General features: G+C 41.8%; 1 protein-coding gene across 1 annotated transcript in view; it reads left to right on the forward strand.

Moving 5' to 3' along the window:
- Window positions 1-16: 16 nt before the first annotated feature.
- SLC16A1 (solute carrier family 16 member 1) overlaps window positions 17-21053 on the forward strand; it is a 36420-nt gene continuing 15383 nt past the window's right edge. Inside the window, exon 1 of the mRNA XM_021088451.2 lies at window positions 17-180. The gene's annotated coding sequence lies outside the window, so the exon portion shown is untranslated. The remainder of the gene's footprint in view (window positions 181-21053) is intronic.

Consider the following 21053-nt stretch of genomic DNA (forward strand, 5'->3'; position numbering starts at 1 on the left):
CTCGCGGGCCCGGCCCGACAAAGTGCTGGAGAGCTGCGACGTGACTGGCGCGGCGCGTGGGTGCCGGGGCAAGCGAACAAGGCAGCCGGCGAAGGACGCGACCTGAATCCTGGGCCCCGCGGAACTGCAGCCGCGCCGCCGCGTCACGCTCACGCCTGGCGCCGCGAGCCGCGCATAACGGTTAGTTAGTAACGGGCCCGCCGCGCGCTCGGCGTGGACCCCGCGGTGTCCTCGCTTCCTCTGCGGGGTCGGGGGGAGCGGAGAGCTTGGTCCTCCGGGAAGGAGGGGGCGGCCGGGCGGGGGAACCGTGGCCGCAGCAGCCACGTGGCCACGGAGCGCAGCCTTGGTGAAGGAGACCTTGGGACGCTGAGGACGGCGCCTCTCCCGGCAGAGCTGTGGCCCCGTTGTCAGGTGCCGGTCACCGACCTGACCGAGGAGTTGGGTGGTGCTGCCGGTGACCTTGGGAAAGTCGCTTCCCCTCTAGTCTTCAGTAGGTTCTCCAGGAGATGCTTTTTGATCTGGAAATGGGACGACGTGGGGCTGATTCACGTGGTGCCTCCAGATTGCTGGCGGCATTCTCCAAGAGAAGGGACCCGGGGCTGGAGTAATTTTGGACTCGTGGCATGCCCGCCCCAACCTCCTCTGCCAGCCAATCCTTGTCCCACCTGGTGACCTGTGGTAGTGGCTTGGGGGACCTGCAGTCCCCGCAGCCTGGGCGTGACTGCAGGGCTTCGAATGGACTTTGCCGAGGGGACGGTGCCACTGGCAGACGCCCGGAGTGGTGCTGACGGGAACTCTTTGTCATTCAACCTGTGGCTGCAGAACGTCCGCCGCAGCGCCCTCGCTCTGGGGTTTTAAGGCGGCCCTGTCCAGAGGAATCTGAAGCATAGCGTTACACTTGGTCTGATGCGCGCTTTTTGTTCCAAATACATCCCTTTTTTCCCCACGTGCATTTTAACATTTCATTTCTTTGTCATGACTTATTTGGTGCGACAGGCTGTTGCCAAAACTAGTTGGTAATTAATCTTAACCCAAAAAAAAAAAATTACTACTTCAGCCGAGTTGCCAGTGTCTGCATATAAATCTAGGCATCCATTGGTAACAGGGAAATGTTAAGTACTTTGTTCATAACTAGGTTTGAATTTTTTTTTTCCAAGAACTATTCTGATTTTGAAATAAACTGTGTACACTTCAGTGCCTTGATAAAACGGTTGTGAGATTAGTTACTGGAGGAGAGTCCGTGATAGGGTGAGCTCTGAATTGTGGGAGAGTTTGGAAGTGTGTGAGTAGGAATTAGCTATAAATAAACAATTTTGGTATCAGCTACCAGCCCAGTGAGGTGAAGCAGAGAGTATTTTAGTTTAGTTTTTTAGGCATTGAATACGCCCATAAATCTAAGTCTTACGCCCTGAGGTACAATTTACCTTTAAATTGTCATGTAAATAGTAAAGAATTTAAGATATCTAGCCCTTAAAACAAGTACTGGATAAGTATTATTTAAATGCTGAAGTTACTTCAGTAATTCAGGGATTAGATAGATGCTGTTCTTTCTTTGGATTGCAGTGACCCTTGATAAAAATGCAAGTTAATGGTCTGAGGAGCATTATGTGAGATTTTTTTTTATAGCTGAGTGGGTTTAAAGGTTTAGTTTTAGGCTTAACATAATAGGCTGTAACATACCTAAACAGATTAAAAAGGAAAAAAGATCATGCCACCATAGGATGAACCAAGTGACCAGTGTTTCAAGAGTTTACATATCTTTTGGCCTTTTATATATTAATGCATGTAACTCTGGAAAGGATCTTCATGACCAGCTAGTCACTTTCCCTTATTATACAGATTAGAAAACTAAGGCTGGAGAAGTTAAGTGACTTCTCAACTTTTTAATGATTGGATGGGAATTATGTGTGGTTTTTTTTTTTCCCATATTAAAAAAAGTTATTGAAGTAGAATTGATTTACAAGTTGTGATCATTTCTGCTATACAACAAAGTGTTTCAGTTACACATATACACACATCCATTCTTTTTCAGATTCTTTTCCCATATAGATTATCACAGAATATTGATTGCATAGAGTTCCCTGTGCTGACAGCAGGTCCCCACTGGCCAGGCATTCAGTATACAGTGTACATGTACCAAGCTCAAATCCCCAGTCCACCCCTTCTCCCACCCCACCTGTCTCCTTTGGTAACCATAAGTTTGTTTAAAGTCTGTGAGTCTGTTCTGCAATAAATTCATTTGTATCTTTTTTTTTAGATTCCACATATAAGTGGTATCATGTGATTGTTTTTCACTGTCTAACTTCACTTAGTGTCTCTAGGTCCTGTCCATGTTGCTGCAAATATGTGTGTTTTTTGACTCCCATTTAATGAGTTTGGCACTCTTGAGATTTCTTTAAAATTTTATATATATATGAATTATCTCACACCAAAAACATTTGTTTTAAATCATAACTTCCTAACTTCTTATATCCTTCATTCCCACTGGATTTTCCATCCACTTCATAATATGCATTCCTCTGCAGGATTTAGGTCCATGTAAATACCTGTAGGGCCAGTCTGGTTTTGTCATCGAAAAGGACCAGGAGAATGGGACTTGATTTGGTATTGGCTACCATGCACTATGAGAGACCTAGGATTCAGCAATAGAAGTTCTAGCCCTATCACTCCTGGAGTATATAGTCTAACTGGAAAACAGTGTATATCATTTCCACAATAAGTACTCTACAGACAAGTAAACCTTTATTCCACAGGTTCCTATGGGAACAAATACTCTATTACGTAGGTGTGAGAAGACACCCAACTTAGTATAAGAGCAATCTGGGTAGGCCTCTCCAGGAAATGCTGTTTAACCTTAGACTTGAAGGATGAATAGGAGCTACCTATTCACTAGGGAGTGATAGTGGAAAGAGCATTCTAGACGTAAGTATTGAAGTTATAGTCGGAGTACAGGGTACATTGGAAAAATTTTTTAAATTTCATTGGGAGTTCCGTCCTGGCTCAGTGGTTAACGAATCTGACTAGGAACCATGAGGTTGCGGGTTTGATTCCTGGCCTTGCTCAGTGGGTTAAGGATCTGGTGTTGCCGTGAGCTGTGGTGTAGGTTGCAGATCCAGCTCGGATCCCCCGTTGCTGTGGCCCTGGTATAGGCTGGCAGCTAGAGCTCCAATTCGACCCCTAGCTTGGGAACCTTCATATGCCACGGGAGCGGCCCTAGAAATGGCAAAAAGACCCCCCCCCCAAAAAAATTTCATTAAAGCTACAGCTTAGAGAGCAGAGAGAATGAGGGAAGTTGGAGAGGTAGACAATATCAGATAATGAAAGGCCTTATTAGTCATATCAAGGAAATAGGGAAGGGATTAGATAAAAAAAAAAAAAAGACTTAAGGAAGTGCTCTTGTGTTGAAGTTAAATTAAGCAATTTGAAGGTTTTAAATGGGGCTGCAAATAGCATGATCAGATTTTAGGAACACCACTCTGGATACAGTGTGGAGAATAGGTTGGAAAGAGGCTCTTGGAGTTGTGTGAGACCACAGTGATGGACAAAATGGCCAGAGGTGGGAGTATGAAAAAGAGTGGAACAGACAGAACTCAGTGGTAGACCTGATGTGGGAGACTGGGGAAGCCAGAGGAATTAAAAATATCTCCCAATTTCTAGCTTGAGCAAATACAGTTTATTATTTGTGTCCATTTAACTAATGTGGCCATTAAGAAGTTGTGTGACTAGCTCAGGGCTGTTCAACTTGTAAGGGTTCGAAACAAAACTCAAATCTATTCTTGTCCAGTAATATTTTGCTCTTATCAGTAGTGATTTTTTTTTCCCTTTTCTAAACAGTTATGGAAAGTTGCAAACCCAATTGAGAGCCATTACTGTCTCATCTAAATCCTACCTACTCCCCCTAACCCCTACTGGTTTATTATGAAGCAAATCAGTTATGTAAGTATTTTATCTGTAAACATTTCTGTATATCTCTAGAAAATACCACTTTTAAAAATTGTAACTGCAATACCATCATCCCACCTTTAAAAATTAACATCACCAAAAAACCAGGCAGCAGTCAAATTTTCCTTGTTTCAAAAATAATTGGTTTGTTTGATTTGGGATCCAGACAGGGTCACACATTACATGATTGGTTTGTCTTTTAATCTACAGGTTCTTCTTTTCTTACTTTCCTCATAATTTATTTGTTGAAGGAACTAAGTTATTTTTTCCACATTTTCCCTCATTTTGGATTTTGTTGAATGTGTCCCTCTGGTATAGTTTAACATGTGCTTCTATTCCTTGTATTTTCTGTAAATTGGTAGCAAAATTGAGGACTTTGAGCAAGCTTAGATAACCTCAGGTTTGATTTCTGAGAGGAGGCATGCTGTAAGGGAGGGGGCAGATTTAATTCATAAGTGGTGTCGTGTATCTCCATCAGGAGACATATGACATCTGCTTGTCCCTTGTTGTGCTATATTGTTGGCCTAGTTCCATTATTTCATTAATGGTTTGCAAATGACAATAATTTGTGCTTTTAATTCTAACATTCCTTCTTAATATATCAACTAGAATATTTCTCTAAAATAGAAGTAGTTTGAATAGGAAGGGCAAGTTAAAATTTGTGTGCTTTAATGTAATATGATATATGGACTTCCCATGTGGCTCAGAATGTAATATCATATATATTTGTAACACTATCTTTTTGGAGAAATGTATTTAAATGTATCAAAGTATATCCTTCTTTGTCGTTGTTGTTGTTTTGTCTTTTTGCATTTTTTAGGGCCGCTTCCACAGAATATGGAGGTTCCCCAGGCTAGGGGTCCACCAGCCTACGCCAGAGCCACAGCAACGCGAGATCCGAGCCGCATGTGCAACCTACGCCACAGCTCACGGCCACGCCGGATCCTTAACCCACTGAGCAAGGCCAGGGATAGAACCCACAACCTCATGGTTCCTAGTCAGATTCGTTAACCACTGCGCCACGACGGGAACTCCTCAAAGTATATCCTTCTTTAAAAGCCAGTATGTATTTTGTTGAAATGTTTTTTAGCACTTGATGTTAGTGTTTCAAATGCTTTTTTTAGTATTTGGAATATATAGCACTTCTGTTCTTAAATTGGTAGAGTTTCTTTTGGTCTTCTTTGTCCTTTCTTTCTTTTTCTTTGTTGTTTCTTGAAGAGTTTATCTGTTCCCATAGCTTTGGGAGAATTTCTGGTAGAATCACTCACTACCAAATCTAAATCTCCAGCCTAATCAAATTACAGATTTTAAATTCCTTGAGGACAGGGATCAACTATTCCCTGTAGCAGGCTTAAAAGTCATCTTGGAGTTCCCGTATGGTTAAGGATCTGGCATTGTCACTGCAGTGGCTCAGGTGGCTGCTGTGGTTTGATCCCTGGCCCCAGGAACTTCTGCATGCCAAGGGCGTGGCCAAAAACAAAAAAACAAAAAAAAAAACCTAAGTCATCTTCATACTTCTCTAGTGGGCCCCCCTGCCCTACCAAATGCAATTAAGTGCCAGCCCCTTCTCCCCTTTATCCTGTGTCCACTCCTTCCTATACCACTTCGCCCCCCTTTTTCATTCTTATCCCTTCTACCTAGTTTAGGCTGCTGCCAGGATTTTATTGGTACAGTGGACTTTTAAGTTATATGTTATTCATCCTTTAATTTGCCCTCACAAACTTTTCTCTATACTTTTTTCACCTGTAATTTATTTCCCTTCTCCTGTTCCTTCTTCTTTCTCCTCTTTCTTTCCCTTTTTCTCCTTCCCTTTCTCTTTTCTTTCTTTTCTTTCTTTCTTTCTTTCTTTCTTTCTTTCTTTCTTTCTTTCTTTCTTTCTTTCTTTCTTTCTTTCTTTCTTTCCTTCCTTCCTTCCTTCCTTCCTTCCTTCCTTCCTTAACTTCCTTCCTTCCTTCCTTCTTTCTTTCTTTCTCTTTCTCTTTTTTTTCATTGTAGGATCCATTTTATAGTGGATTTATGTCAGGAAGACTAGTATAGGCGACCCCTTTGAGCCATCCTATCTTCTAGAGAAGTGATGAAAGCAGCAGTAACAGTCTTATAGAAACGGTGATTTCTCTTGTGGGTCACAGTATACGCATGAGTTCACATCCACCATAACAATATGACTGGCTGCAGGGGCTGAGCCATAGAGGAGTGCTACTGACCATTTATTCTGGACCTAGCTCCTTTGGTTGTCCACGTTACCTTCTTGCTAATCACAACAACTCATCATATTGTTGGATCTGATTTGATTACAGTGATTTAGCCATTGTTTAAAGGAGAAGTTCCTCAAAATAGGCATTATAACCTGTACATTTCACCATTCGTTAAAAAATATCTCTTCTCTTTGATTTTGCTCTTCCTATATAAACCTTCTGAAGATTATTGAATGACTGAAGTCCTGATGATACTGCTGTGCTGTGTTAAACTGTTTTGAATAGTAACAGAGCTTTTGCAAATTGCCTTATTGAACTTTTGGTTCTCAAAGTTTTTACAGTAACTTTCTCTTGTCTTCCCCAGTCGGGTTTTGACTTGGCATCTGTGGATTGATCCATGTTGGATGGAATTCAGGGAGTCTATGAACTTGGCTGGGGGAGAAAATTACAGCTTTTCATTAACCTCTAAGTAAAATTTAGAATCTATTTCAACTATGAGTGTAGGCAACACATCAGTAGTTTTAGCAGTACCTGTGACTGTGTCACCCGCAGAAATGATACAGTGGTTATAGCTGCCTTGAAATTGTTTAAAATCATCACTATTTCAAAATCACTGTGGTTATTAGACCCACTACTAGATCTTACCTAATTAAAAAGCACATTGTTGGAGTTCCCGTCGTGGCTCAGTGGTTAACAAATTCGACTAGGAACCACGAGGTTGCAGGTTCAATCCCTGGCCTTGCTCAGTGGGTTAGGGATCCGGCATTGATGTGAGCTGTGGTGTAGGTTGCACACGCAGCTCGGATCCCCGTGTTGCTGTGACTGTGGCTGTAGGCTGGTGGCTACAGCTCCTATTGGACCCCTAGCCTGGGAACTTCCATATGGCATGGGAGTGGCCCAAGAAATGGCAAAAAGACAAAATAAATAAATAAATAGCACATTGTTACATCCAATTTAAACTGTTTTGACAATAATACCTTTGTATACATTTAAAAACATTCTGATAAAGGCTTCATAGATTTTATCAAACTGCCAAAGGAGTCTGTCACCAAAGAGGCTAAAGACTCCTGCTTGTAACTCCTTCTTTTCCCATGTGAGAGTAAAGTTTTCCAGAACCTGTGATGCAACAACACAGCACACAAATTGTGACGTCACAAGTTATGTAAATTTTTTGACCACTGACTTTTGTGTATTAAATCAAATTCTGCCCTTACAAATTTAGAGGGAACAAAATGATTGTGTATATCTAAGGGAGCATAAAATGATTTTCACAAATTAAGGCAAAATAATTTCCTTTTGTATTCAGGAAGTATATGTTTAAAATTACTGCGTCCAAAGGAGTTGTGGTATTTTAAGTGTCGTATGTTAAATGGAATAGTGGGTCTTCAATGACTTGGATTTTTTTTCCTCTTTTGGGTACTTCAGTAAATGTACTTGGAATTGCCTCAAATCTTGTCTTCAAGAGTTCCCGTCGTGGTGCAGTGGTTGACAAATCTGACTAAGAACCATGAGGTTGCGGGTTCGATCCCTGCCCTTGCTCAGTGGGTTAACGATCCGGCGTTGCCGTGATCTGTGGTGTAGGTTGCAGACGTGGCTCGGATCCCGCGTTGCTGTGGCTCTGGCGTAGGCTGGCGACTACAGCTTCGATTCGACCCCTAGCCTGGGAACCTCCATATGCCACGGGAACCGCCCAAGAAATGGCAAAAAGACAAAAAAAAAAAAAAAAAAGAAAGAAAGAAAAATCTTGTCTTCAGCAGCTTGCTGTATTAGATGCAAGCCTTTATTTTGCTCAACTGGGGGAATCCCTAAAGATGTTGATGAACCTCAGGTTTGAACTACCTGCTCTGCTGGTTAGAAATACACTTCCTTACTTAAGTCTGTTGTGATTAGGTAATGGTGTTATTTGTATCTACCCTGTCACCTAGAGAACTACTTGATTATCTTTAATTTTTCTTTTTTGCTGTGCCGGTGGCATGTGGAATTGCCTGGGCCAGGACTGAACCTGTGCCACAATAGTGACCCAACCCACAGCAGTGACAATGCCAGATCTTTAACCTAACTGCTAGGCCCCAGATAACTCTAGGAACTGATTATTATCTTAATGAGAACGTAATCTAAGATTTATATTGTTGGCAATTAAAAAGACTATTAAGTTTAATTACAGTATATTTCGAGGTAAAAATGCTGACTTCTTTTGGATACATTTTCATTGTCTAAAAGCTTTATAAGTAAATATTTGAGAATGCTTTAATACTAAATATTCTTCTTTTTTTTTTTTTTTTGGCCAAGCCTGTGGCATATGGACCTGGGATCAAACCTGAGCTAGATCAGTGACAATGCTGAATTCTTAACTGCTAGACCACCAGAGAACTCCTTCAATACTCAATTTTAGTATTCCTTTGCAGTTTGTTACTAAGAAAACAACTTTGAGACAATCAGGGTCAAAGGTAGCACAGTAATGAAGTTCAGACTCATCCAAAGGATATTTATTAAACAATTACATATATAAGAAATTACTAGAAAGGGATGAAGAAATACATATTTTAAAAATACGGTTTGAAAACTTTTAGAATGTGAACAAAGCTTTGAAATGTCAGCATATTACTGTGTTGCCTCTAGTCTTCAAAATTTGATTTTTAGGAGTTCCCGTTGTAGCGCAGTAGTTAACGAATCCAACTAGGAACCATGAGGTTGCCGTGAGCTGTGGTGTAGGTTGCGGACACGGCTTGGATCCTCCCTTGCTGTGGCTCTGCCATAGGCCGGCAGCTACGGCTCCAATTAGACCCCTAGCCTGGGAACCTCCATATGCCCCAGGAGTGGCCCTAGGAAAGGCAAAAAGACAAAACAAAACAAAACAAAAACCTTGATTTTTATTTTATTTTGCTTTTTGGGGCCTAACCCATGACATATGGAGGTTCCCAGGCTACGGGTCCAATCAGAGCTACAGCTGCTAGCCTACACCACAGCTCACAGCAGCGCTGGATCCTTAACCCACTGAGTGAGTCCACGGATCGAACCCACAACCTCATGGTTCCTAGTCGGATTTGTTTCCTCTGCGCCATGACGGGAATTCCCAAAACTTGATATTTTTTATGTAAAACTAAGAACAGTGTTAATTATTTCTGCGAGTGAAGAGCTCAGGTCATCCTTTTGCAAGATGATGGGAAGCTTTCTTGGTTGTTCATCTTTCAATGAATTGTAATTCCTTTATTCTCCCCATTAAGCCTCAGGATATGGGTAGTGAAGTACCACCCAGTTTTATTCAAATATTCATTTATATTCAAAGTAACATATATGACACAATTTTGACAACACATCTATTTGTAATTTTAATTCAGCCCACTATCTTTCCTCTTTAGATTTTGGAACAAGGTAAGCCATATATTAATAAATTGAAATGCCCCTCTTAGATTTTGATTTGTTGAAAATACGCTTGCATTGCTGTAGAAAACAACATATACACGTATTCCAAAATATAACCTAAAATTCTGCCAAGCAAAACCTGCCATTGCAGGACATATCCTCCTACTTCCCTTTCTTCAATACTACTGGAGTGCCTTCTTTTTTTTTTTAGTTTTATTTATTTGTCTTTTTGCTATTTCTTGGGCCACTCCCGTGGCATATAGAGGTTCCCAGGCTAGGGGTCGAATCGGAGCTGTAGCCACCGGCCTATGCCAGAGCCACAGCAACGCGGGATCCAAGCCACGTCTGCAACCTACACCACAGCTCATGGCGACGCAGGATCGTTAACCCACTGAGCAAGGGCAGGGATCGAACCCACAACCTCATGGTTCCTAGTTGGATTCATTAACCACTGCACCACGCTGGGAACTCCTCGAGTACCTTCTTATGTTTTATATAAATTTGAAATGGTCTTATATTTGGAAACTCTTGCCAGAGCAAGAAACATATTAAGATATGAAAGGGAACAGGACTTGGTCTCAAGATGGACAGTAACCAGTTTTTAAGCCTGCTAGAATCAGGCAAAAAGGAAGCAGAAAGAAGGCACAATCTGCTGATGACTAATAACTCAAAGAGTGAGAGTGATCACAAGTTCTGTGTGCTGAAAGTTGTATTCAATAAATTTTTTTTCTTTTTATTAAAAACAAAACAGGAGGGGTTCCCACTATGGTGCAGCGGGTTAAGGATTTAGTGTTGCCGCAGCTGTGGCATATGCCACAGGTGTAGCCATAAAATGAAACAAACAGGAGTTCCCATCGTAGCACAGCAGAAACGAATCAGACTAGGAACCATGAGTTTTCGGGTTCGATCCCTGGCCTCACTCAGTGGGTTAAGGATCTGGTGTTGCGGTGAGCTGTGATGTGGGTCACAGACATGGCTCAGATCTAGCGTTGCTATGTCTCTGGCATAGGCCGGTGGCAACAACTCTGATTAGACCCCTAGCCTGGGAAACTCCATCTGCCGAGGGTGCTGCTCTAAAAGGACAGAAGCAAACAAACAAAAAGACAAAGCAGGAATTCCCATGTGGACCAGCAAATCAAATATCTGGTGTTGTCACTGCAGTGGTTGCTTCCATGGCACAGATTCAATCCCTGGCCCAGGGAACATCCCCGTGCCATGCCATGGGTGCGGCCAAAACCAAACCAAACAAAAACACCTTTCTGCATGTTTCTTGTATGTACATAACATCACTGAAGGATTTTTTTCTGGTTTCGTGTTTTTCTCCACTTTTCAAAAACTGGGAGAGTCAGATTCTTTGAATCCCAACATTTGTTCATGGGGGAGGAGTTAGGTTTAAGTTTAAAGAACAGCCTCTGTCCTTAATTCATGATCCAAAAGCACACACCTAAGCTGATTAGGAAAATAGTTACTTAAAAGGAAAGAATGAAATGTGTAACTTATTATCTTACCGTTTTTAGAATACTGCCCAGAAAGCATTGAGTAAGATGTCATGGAGGGGATTAATTCCATGTGGCAAGGTGTACTTAGAAAAACAATGATATTGGTGGACTGGAGTAGACTTTTAGTATTAGATAAATTTAGAATTATGGTGTTGTCAGTTAATGAAAAAAATTTTTTTTTTTTAGGGCTGCGCTTGTGGCATGTGGACGTTCCCAGGGTAGGGATCCAATAGGAGCTACAGTTGCTGGCCTACACCACAGCCACAGCAAGGCGGGTTTCGAGCTGCATCTACGACCTACACCACAGCTCACAGCAACACCAGATCCTTAACCCACTGAGCGAGGCCAGGGATCGAACCCTCAACCTCATGGTTCCTAGTCGGATTCGTTTCCGCTGCACCACAACGGGAACTGCAGAGATTTCATTTTTGCAAATTACTAAATGCTTGTGTTGATCAAGCAAATCAATATGTGGATTTGGAACAAAATTATACTCTCTTCCTGCTTTTATTAGTTTCTGACTTAGTCTATAAGCCTAGGATATCTTAAAGCATTGGTGCCTCTTGGTGGCCAGTATGTTCTTTTCTCCCTGGGAATCATAGGGTTGACTTTCTCTTCCCTCCTTTATTCATTCACAACTTATGAATCTATAAACTACGCATACATACTTTAAAAGTCCCTCCTCTACTTTCAAGATTTTCACAGTAGACTTATCAGAGTATCTCTTCTTTTTTTTCTTCTTTCCTCTTTGGTTTATGAGACAAAAATCCTCTGTCTTTGCTAGTAAGTCTGAGACGTGCTAATGGAAACTTGTATAAATTTTTCTTTTTTTTCCTTTTTAGGGCTGCACCCAAGGCATGTGGAAGTTCCCAGGCTAGGGGTCAGAGCTGCAGCTGCTGGCCTACGCCATAGCCATAGCAATGCTGGATCCTTTAACCTACTGAGCAAGGCCAGGGATCAAACCTGCATTCTCATGGAAGCTAGTTGGATTTGTTTCTGCTCTGCCACAACGGGAACTCCAGTAAGTATAAATTTTAATTGAGGTTGATGTAATAAAGAATTTGTTCTGGAGTTTCCATCATGGCTCAGTGGTTAATGAACCCAACTAGCATCCATGAGGATGCAGATTTGATCCCTGGTCTCGCTTAGTGGATTAAGGATCCGGTGTTGCTGTGAGCAGTTGGATCCTTAACCCACTGCAGCACAGCAGGAACTTATGCTGCTGTTTTCTAAAATATACAGCCTATACTGTAGTATAAGCTACAGTACTTTTGCTTCTCTGTAATGTGACTTTGAGTGTAGCCTAGGTGCCTAAGCAGAGTGAGGTGGGATAGTGCCCTGGAAGATAGGGATTTGCCGTGAGAAGTAAGAATTAATTTGCCACTTCTTTCGACTAGGTGTCAAACTTTCACCCAAGGATTTTAAGTGATGCCCAGTCCTAAACAATCCACAGACTTGTTATATTGGAGAGTTAGCTGCTTTTTAATGAAGGAAAAATGTAGATGTTGGTAATTATCTGTCTTAAATTGTTGACATGTACTGAATACTGGTGTGATTCTTAGTTAAAAATGCTTTTTTCGGAATTCCCGTCGTGGCTCAGTGGTTAACAAACCTGACCAGTAACCATGCAGTTGCGGGTTTGATCTCTGACCTCGCCTTGCTCAGTGGGTTGGGGATCCACTGTTGGCGTGAGCTGTGGTGTAGGTCTCATACAAGCCTCGGATCTGGTGTTACTGAGGCTGTGGTGTAGGCCAGCAGCTGTAGCTCTGGTTAGACCCTGGGAACCTCCATATGCCCCAGGTACAGCCCTAAATGCAAGGGAAGAAAAAAAAATGATATATTTGATTGCCAGAAAACCCTGCAGGAAAACGTCAACCCAGTTCACTAAACAAACAAGCCAGGAATATCGATGATGCATGTCATTTGGTGGTGGCACAATTCCATTCTTAGAAAGTCTTTCTCAGTGCATTATGGGCACATATCCCCATGTTATTGGTAAACTTGTTTCTGCATTTTCAAAACAATTTCAGCTTTGAGGCTTTGCTCACCTAAGCGGAAGGTAGCTGATTAATATTTAGTCCTGAAAGTTGTCATGCACAAGGTAGAAAAGTGTCATATTTGACCATTCTGTACTTAATACTGCAGTGGACAGAAAGGTGTCAGAAAGGCTGGGAATTAAGGGTGTTGGTTATTTATGTTGAAGAAACCTTCCTCCCTCAAATTCTGACACCCCCTCCTGTCTGTCTTATTTTAGGCGGTGAAAGGGCCTTGAAACCTAACAAAACACCCTCCATTTCATCCCCTATCCGTTGGCACATGATAAATTTACTTGAAACAGTAGTTCTTTTCTAGATCACAATAGAAATGAGGGCAGTTACAGATGTTAGGTTTCATCTGTTTCAAGATACTCTGGGCTCCTGAGAAGTATGTATTGTGGTCTTTCTTGGGAAAAATTCTAGCTTTAGGTAGAAAATGCTTTCCAAGAATATAGAGGTATTTGGGATTGTAAGAAAATATGAGGACAACTACAAGGAGTACCAAAGCCAAAAAACTCTTCAAGGAAAGGAAATTACTAGTTTTTTGTTTGTTTGTTTGTTTTGTCTTTTTGCCATTTCTTGGGCTGCTCCCACAGCATATGGAGTTTCCCAGGCTAGGGGTTGAATCGGAGCTGTAGCCGCCTGCCTATACCAGAGCCACAGCAACTCGAGATCCGAGCCGTGTCTGGGAGCAATGCCAGATCGTAAACCCACTGAGCAAGGGCAGGGACCGAACCCACAACCTCATGGTTCCTAGTCGGATTCGTTAACCACCGAGCCACGACGGGAACTCCCGTCATTTTGTTTTCTAATGAAGTTATTGCACTTTCTTTTTGACTGACTAAAAATTGCAAAGATTGACATCCTTGATCAAAATTATTTTAATAATTGAGAGGTTATATAATACTTACAGTGCTTATCTGAAACAGAGCAGGACCCTATGGGGCCCTCCCAGGTGCAAATCTTTTCTGTGTCCCCCATTTCTAATTTGTAGGAAACCAGCTTCATTCAGCCTCCTTGAGGCCTTCCCTGCATTCCAAAGGGCAAATTCAAACAGTTGCTCGGGGAAGGGAGGGAATGCAGAAACAAGGGAAGAGCAGTCAAGATGAAACATGGTTCTGGTTTCTCCTCAAAGAATATACATAAACAGTACTTTTGACTTTTTCTGTAGGAACTAAGGCTCCCACCCAAGTGCAAGTTGGTAACTTTAAGCTCAGCACACTGCCCCCACCCCCACCAGATGATTTTCTCTCTCTCTCTCTTTTTTTTTTTTTTTTTTTTAGTTATTTTTAGTTTTTTAGGGCTGAACCTGGGGCATATGGAGATTCCCAGATCAGGGGTCAAATTGGAGCTTCAGCTGCCGGCCTACACCAGAGCCACAGCAACACAGGATCTGAGCCACATCTACAACCTACACCACAGCCCACAGCAACGCTGGATCCTTAACCCACTGAGCGAGACCAGGGATCCAACCCACGTCCTCATGGATGCTAAATGGGTTCATTAACGGCTGAGTTACGAAGTGAACTCTGAGATGATTGTCTTTTTAAAAACTTTCCTGGGAGTTCCCGTTGTGCCTCAGTGGTTAATGAATCCAGCTGGGAACCATGAGGTTGCAGGTTTGATCCCTGGCCTTGCTCAGTGGGTTAAGGATCCGGTGTTGCCGTGAGCTGTGGTGCAGGTTGCAGATTTGGCCCCAATCCTGCGTGGCTCTGGCATAGGCCAGCAGCTACAGCTCCTATCAGACCCCTAGCCTGAGAACTTCCATATGCCGAGGGTGCGACCCTAGAGAAGACAAAAACAAAAAACTTTCATGGTCGAGCAGAGTCTTTGGAGTTGATTTTTGGATACCATCTCCCCAGGTTGCCAGCCTCCTGAATAAAGCAAACTTTCCATTCCTACCAGCACATCTCTCAAGTATTGGCTTTTGAGTAGCACATAGCTGAACCTGAGTTCAGTAACAAAGTATAAAATAATATATATAGTTTAAACAGACTCATAACCTACAGTGAAAAACAGTAGACAATCTCCTACTATTTCCCCTATTACATATGTATCAGCTTTTTTCTGTAATTAATCTACCCAAATTATACAGTGTTGTTTACTGTAGCACTTTAAAGAAACATTGCCGGAGTTCCCGTCGTGGTGCAGTGGTTAACAAATCCGACTAGGAACCATGAGGTTGCGAGTTCGATCCCTGCCCTTGCTCAGTGGGTAGACGATCCGGTGTTGCCGTGAGCTGTGGTGTAGGTTGCAGACGCGGCTCGGATCCCGAGTTGCTGTGGCTCTGGCGTAGGCCGGTGGCTACGGCTCCGATTCAACCCCTAGCCTGGGAACCTCCATATGCCGCGTGAGCGGCCCAAGAAATAGCAACAACAACAACAACAACAATAACAACAACAAAAGACAAAAGACAAAAAAAAAAAAAAAACATTGCCAAACTAACACTTCTCAAGTTTGAGTATAGTATCAAGAATATCCACAATTATCTGAAAAAGGCTATTAAAATACTCCCTTTTGCAACAAGATAATCTACTCAGAGTTGCTTTAGACCAAAAGCTTGTTAGGACACTCTGATCAGTGTAAATAATTTAAAAATCTGGAGATTATTAATAACTAAAATATTGGGTTTTTTAGGGACTATTAAGTATGAACTAAATGAAGCAAGATCTAGAATCAGTAATATATTCTGAAGCATTCTAGTTAGCAAATAGTTAATTTCTCTTCAAGGATAGTATATTTAATTTCTTGTAATGTGGGTTAGATTTGCCCTGAATGATAAGGGAGATACAAGCAGTTGCAAGTTCATTAAAACCAAGTTTACTTTTTTTAAGCTTCTTTATATGCTATTTGATCAAAATCATGCATTTTGTAACTACTGAGTGTTGGGCTAGTCAGTTGCATAGTTTTATTTCTTCCTTTCACTGGTACCTTCTGCTTGTTTGTGGTTTTGTTTTATTTTATTTTTATTTTTTGTCTTTTTGCCTTTTTCTAGAACCGCCACCCATGGCATATGGAGGTTCCTAGGGGTCTAATCAGAGCTACAGCTGCTGGCCTACGCCAGAGCCACACAACTCGGGAAGCGAGCCTCATCTGCGACCTACACCACACACAGCTCACGGCAATGCCAGATCCCTAACCCACTGAGCGATGCCAGGGATCAAACCTGCAACCTCACGGTTCCTAGTCAGATTCCTTAACCACTGAGCCACAACGGGAACTCCTTGTTTTGTTTTAAATTTGTTTTTGTTGTCTTTTACTATTTAATTTCAAAAAGGAAAAGAAAACAGAGTGTGAGGTTTGAATCTTGAGATTTACCTTGGGGCAAGTGGTTCTGAAAGCCATGAAGCTGAACTAGAGATTGAATCTTGAGATTTACCTTGGGGCAAGCAGTTCTGAAAGCTGTGAAGCTGGACTAGGGCCATTTATAAATAGCAGTACATTAGCTACTTTAGCAGCAGTAGCTTCAATAGATCATCCTTTTTGGATTGTAATGTTTTCCATGTGAATATGAAACCCCAGGCTGGCATATACTTAGTAACAAATTCTTTTAAGACAATTGATTTTAGATTCTTTCTGCCTCTTTTAGGTTCACAAACATGCCCTTGTCATTTTAGGGAATGACAGTTGCTTTGTTTTAAATGTTGTTGGGGAAAGTATAGAGAACATAATGACTACTATTTCCAAGGGCTTTTGTACCTCTGGCGTGGGGGCAGAACGTGGGCTGTGGGACGCTCAACCTTGGCTTCCCAGAGGTTTACTTGCCCAATTCCTGAGAGTTAGAAAAGGAGAGAAATCAGAAAATCTAGAAGAACTTCCTCATTACCCTATCACCCTTTTTTTTTTTTTTTTTTTTTTTTGGTCTTTTTGTCTTTTTTTGTTGTTGTTATTGTTGCTATTTCTTGGGCCGCTCCCGCGGCTTTTTTTTTTTTTTTTTTAAATCTTCCTGTCACTTTCAGGCAACTACTGGAGGGTCAGAATTAAGCTAGTTGAAAGGTTGCTGTACCCACGGTAAGAATTAAAATATTAAACGTTCATCTCTTTCAGCCTCAGGACTAAAGAGACTACCTCTTCTCACTGGGGCTCTGCTCACGTAATTTACTTTTTGAATGCACCCTTTTGTTAATAGCTGAGATTTGGTCTGTTAAAAAGAAAATGGTATGTTTAGATAATGATGTTACACTTTTTCTATTATGTACCATCACAATCTTTAAATTAGGAAGAACAGCTCTTATTTCTTCTTTCCTTCTGAATCTTTTTAAAACTTCTTGAAGTTTTAAATCTTACTTTTTACACTATGGAATGAGGTATTACTAAGTTGATGAGGCAAGTTTCCGTGACTAAAAATTGTAGTAACTAACTGGGACAAATTATAGCTGGCAGCCAAGCTCAAGGTTTAATCACGTCCAGCACGTATTAGCTGTTCGAGTCAGACTTTGATGTGTTAAATAGCTCTACCTTCTGTGCATGGGTGTCTGTGTGTGTGTAAACATTCTGAGGGAAATTAATCTTTTTAGTGGTTCTTTGAAAAATTTCAAGTGCTTTTCTCATTGCATATTTACATAAAGGAAAAACTCATAAAATTAATGCCTGGAGCAGTTCTGTTTAACATAATTTTAGAATCTAGACTGTTTGCTATAGTAGAACTGAGCTGTTAAATAGCTTTTAGTTATATTCAGTCCAGTAGAAATTTAAGGAAGTTTCAGAGTTCCTCTTGTGGCTCAGCAGAAGTAAATCTGACTAGTATCCATGAGGACACAGGTTCGATTCCTGGCTTCGCTCAGTGTGTTAAGGATCCGGCATTGCCATCAGCTGTGGTGTAGGTCGAAGACTCGGCTTGGATCTGGCATTGCTGTGGCCGTGGTGTAGGCAGGCAGCTGCAGCTCCAATTCGACCCCTAGCCTGGGAACTTCCATGCTTTTTAGGGCAGGTGTGAGCCTAAAATGACAAAAAAGAAAGAAAAGTTAGAATAAAAAACAAAACAAAACAAAGCACATTGGAAATAGTCAAGGCAACGATAAAGAGTCAAGATGGGCACCTCAAACTGCCATGTATGTTGCAGACATTTCAGTCAAATCGAGTTTTCGAACAGAAAATGAACAGACCATGTAGACAGCTGATGTTAAAAAAAAAAAAAAGAAAAAGAAATTTAAGGAAGTTTCAACATGCAAATCTTTTTATCACACCTGACTTATAGGTAAGTGAAAGGCTCTAGGACAAAGATCTTTACTCTTTAGGTTGTATTTTTAATGAAATTATTCTCCAGAACCTCAGATTCATATACCTTAACTAAAAATCATCTCTCCTGAGAATAGATGCCTGAGGTCTTCTGCTTTTCCTTTTTTTTTTTTTTTTTTTTTTTTTTTGTCTTTTTGCTTTTTCTAGGACCGCTCTTGCGGAGGCATATGGAAGTTCCCAGGCTAGGGGTCCAATCGGAGCTGTAGCCGCCGGCCTACACCAGAGCCACGGCAACGCAGGATCCTTAACCCACTGAGCAAGGACAGGGACCGAACCCACAACCTCATGGTTCCTAGTCGGATTCGTTAACCACTGCGCCACGACGGGAAGTCCTGCTTTTCCTTTTTTAATTTGCTTTATCCCAAAGCCCTTACCTCCACTGCAGAAGAAACATATAGCTCTCATTTATCCCAGCTCTTACTGTAGTTCACTGCCCCAGGCTATAAAAATCACTAAGAAGGGAACATTGCAGAATCCATAGTCTCAGAGAAAGAGTCTCGTGACAGAAATCCAAAGAAGAATTAGGCAGAATATTAGAAGAGGCAGGACTTTGTTCCATCTGGAAAACCTGCCTCCAGTTGGAGTCTCAGAGGAGTGGAAAGAGGGAACAGTGAAGAATCACTATTTGAGTATGTGGTAGCTGAAAGCTTTTTTAAATTGATGGGAATCCTGTCTTGTCAGTGTGATTATGTGTGAGTTATATAATCTGTATTTTCTCATTAGGTCTTTTTTTTTTTTTTTTTTTAAGATTTTTCTCTTGGCTTGGTAGATTTCCTTAATCTATAGGTTCATATTTATCAAATCTGGAATATCCGAAGTTCCCATCGTGGCACAGCAGATATGAATCCAACTAGGAACCATGAGGTTGGGGGTTCTATCCCTGGCCTCTCTCAGTGGGTTAAGGATCTGGCGTCGCCGTGAGCTGTGGTGTAGGTCACAGATGTAGCTTGGATCCAGTGTCGCTGTGGCTGTGGTGTAGGTGGGCAGCTGTAGCTCCAATTTGACCCCTAGCCTGGGAACTTCCATATGCTGCAAGTGCAGCCCTATAAAGACAAAAAATAAATAAATAAAAAATCTGGAATATCCTTAGCCAATGACTTTTTTTTTTTTTTTTTTTTGTCTTTTTGCCATCTCTAGGGCCGCTTCTGCGGCACATGGAGGTTCCCAGCCAGGGGTCTAATCGGAGCTATAGCCACCGGCCTATGCCAGAGCTACAGCAACTCAGGATCTGAGCTGCGTGTACAACCTACACCACAGCTCACGGCAATGCCGGATCCTTAACCCACTGAGCAAGGTCAGGGATTGAACCCACAACCTCATGGTTCGTTCCTAGTCTGATTTATTAACCACTGAGCCATGACGGGAACTCCCAGCCATTAACTCTTGAAAATTGTCTCTTCCCACAGTCTCAATTCTCTTCTTACAATGTTTGGCCAGATCCTCCCATTCTAAGCTCCATGTTTCTAAACCTCTCTCTCCATAGCTTCAGAATAACATTCTCCCCTGGATTTTATTTTCTTCAAATCCGTCCTCCAGTTCACTGTCTCTCTTTCTCTCTTCCCAGCAATGTTCAGTCTGGTGGTTGGTTAGCCCAGTACTAATTTCTTTGAATGCACTTTGCATTTCTAGAAGTTCTGTTTCAGATTAATTCATCTTTATTTATAGTGTGTGGTTTTTTCCTTCTAGTTTTTAAATGCCTTATTTTATGCTTTTGATCATTTTAAGTATCCATATCAAACGTCTATAGTTCCTTTTTTTTTTTTTTTGACTATGCCCATGGCATGCGAAAGTTCTTGGGCCAGGAATCTAACCCATGCCATAGCAGCAACCCAAGCTGCTACAGTGAAAACCCTAAATCTTTAACCTGCTGCACTACTGCTCCAGTAGTTCTTGAGTGTCTAATCTGGCTGTGTTGGACTGACTTTACTTCACTCACAATTGATTCTTCGTGTGTTTTGAAATTTTCGATTGTCAGCTTATATTTGGCAGGGCTTTGTCTGTGGGAAATCTTTGCTAGCAAAGTCAAACATAATACATCTCTGAAAGAGCAACGGAGGTTTCCCACAGATGTTGCCCTGCCAAGCATAAGTTCTTACAGGCCTCCAGTTGTGAATTCTCAGGAGAGAGTCTTCTCTCCTTTCTCTTCTTTGTACTCTTCCTTTTCTTTCTTTTAACCATCCACATAGCCAAGGTAGGGGAATCTGCCTACCATCTCCTTTTGCTGCTATGTTGTCTCCCTGTGCCAGTGAGCAGATTTTTATCCTTGCCACTGTCCTTGATTATATTTTGTTTTGATCAGCTTTTTTTAGCCACACCTGTGGCATGCAAAAAAGTTCCTGGGCAGGGATCAAACTGCAGCACAACAGTGATCTGAGCCGCTGCAGTGACAGCACAAGAACTTTAACCTGATGTGCCACAAGAGAACTACTGTAAACTTTTTTTTGTTGTTTTTTTGTCTTTTTAGGGCCACACCTGGGGCATATGGAGGTTCCCAGGCTAGGGGTCTAATCAGAGCTACAGCTGCTGGCCTACGCCACAGCAACGCCAGATCCAAGCCACATCTGTGACCTACAGCACAGCTCATGGCAATGCCAGATCCTTAACCCACTGAGCGAGGCGAGGGATTGAACCAGCAACCTCATGGTTCCTATTCAGACTCATTTCCACTGTGCCACGATGGGAACTCCTATTGTAAACTTTTTAATAAAAATACTGTTATGTGCCTTCAGAAATCTTTGCCTAAATTTTGATTTTTTTCAAACCATAAGGATTGATTAGCT

This window comes from Sus scrofa, chromosome 4, assembly GCF_054392235.1.
Source record: "Sus scrofa isolate SSC_HxYL_T2T_F1_AM1 chromosome 4, Sscrofa_HxYL_maternal_Yorkshire_Landrace_v2.0, whole genome shotgun sequence".
Lineage (NCBI taxonomy): Eukaryota > Metazoa > Chordata > Mammalia > Artiodactyla > Suidae > Sus > Sus scrofa.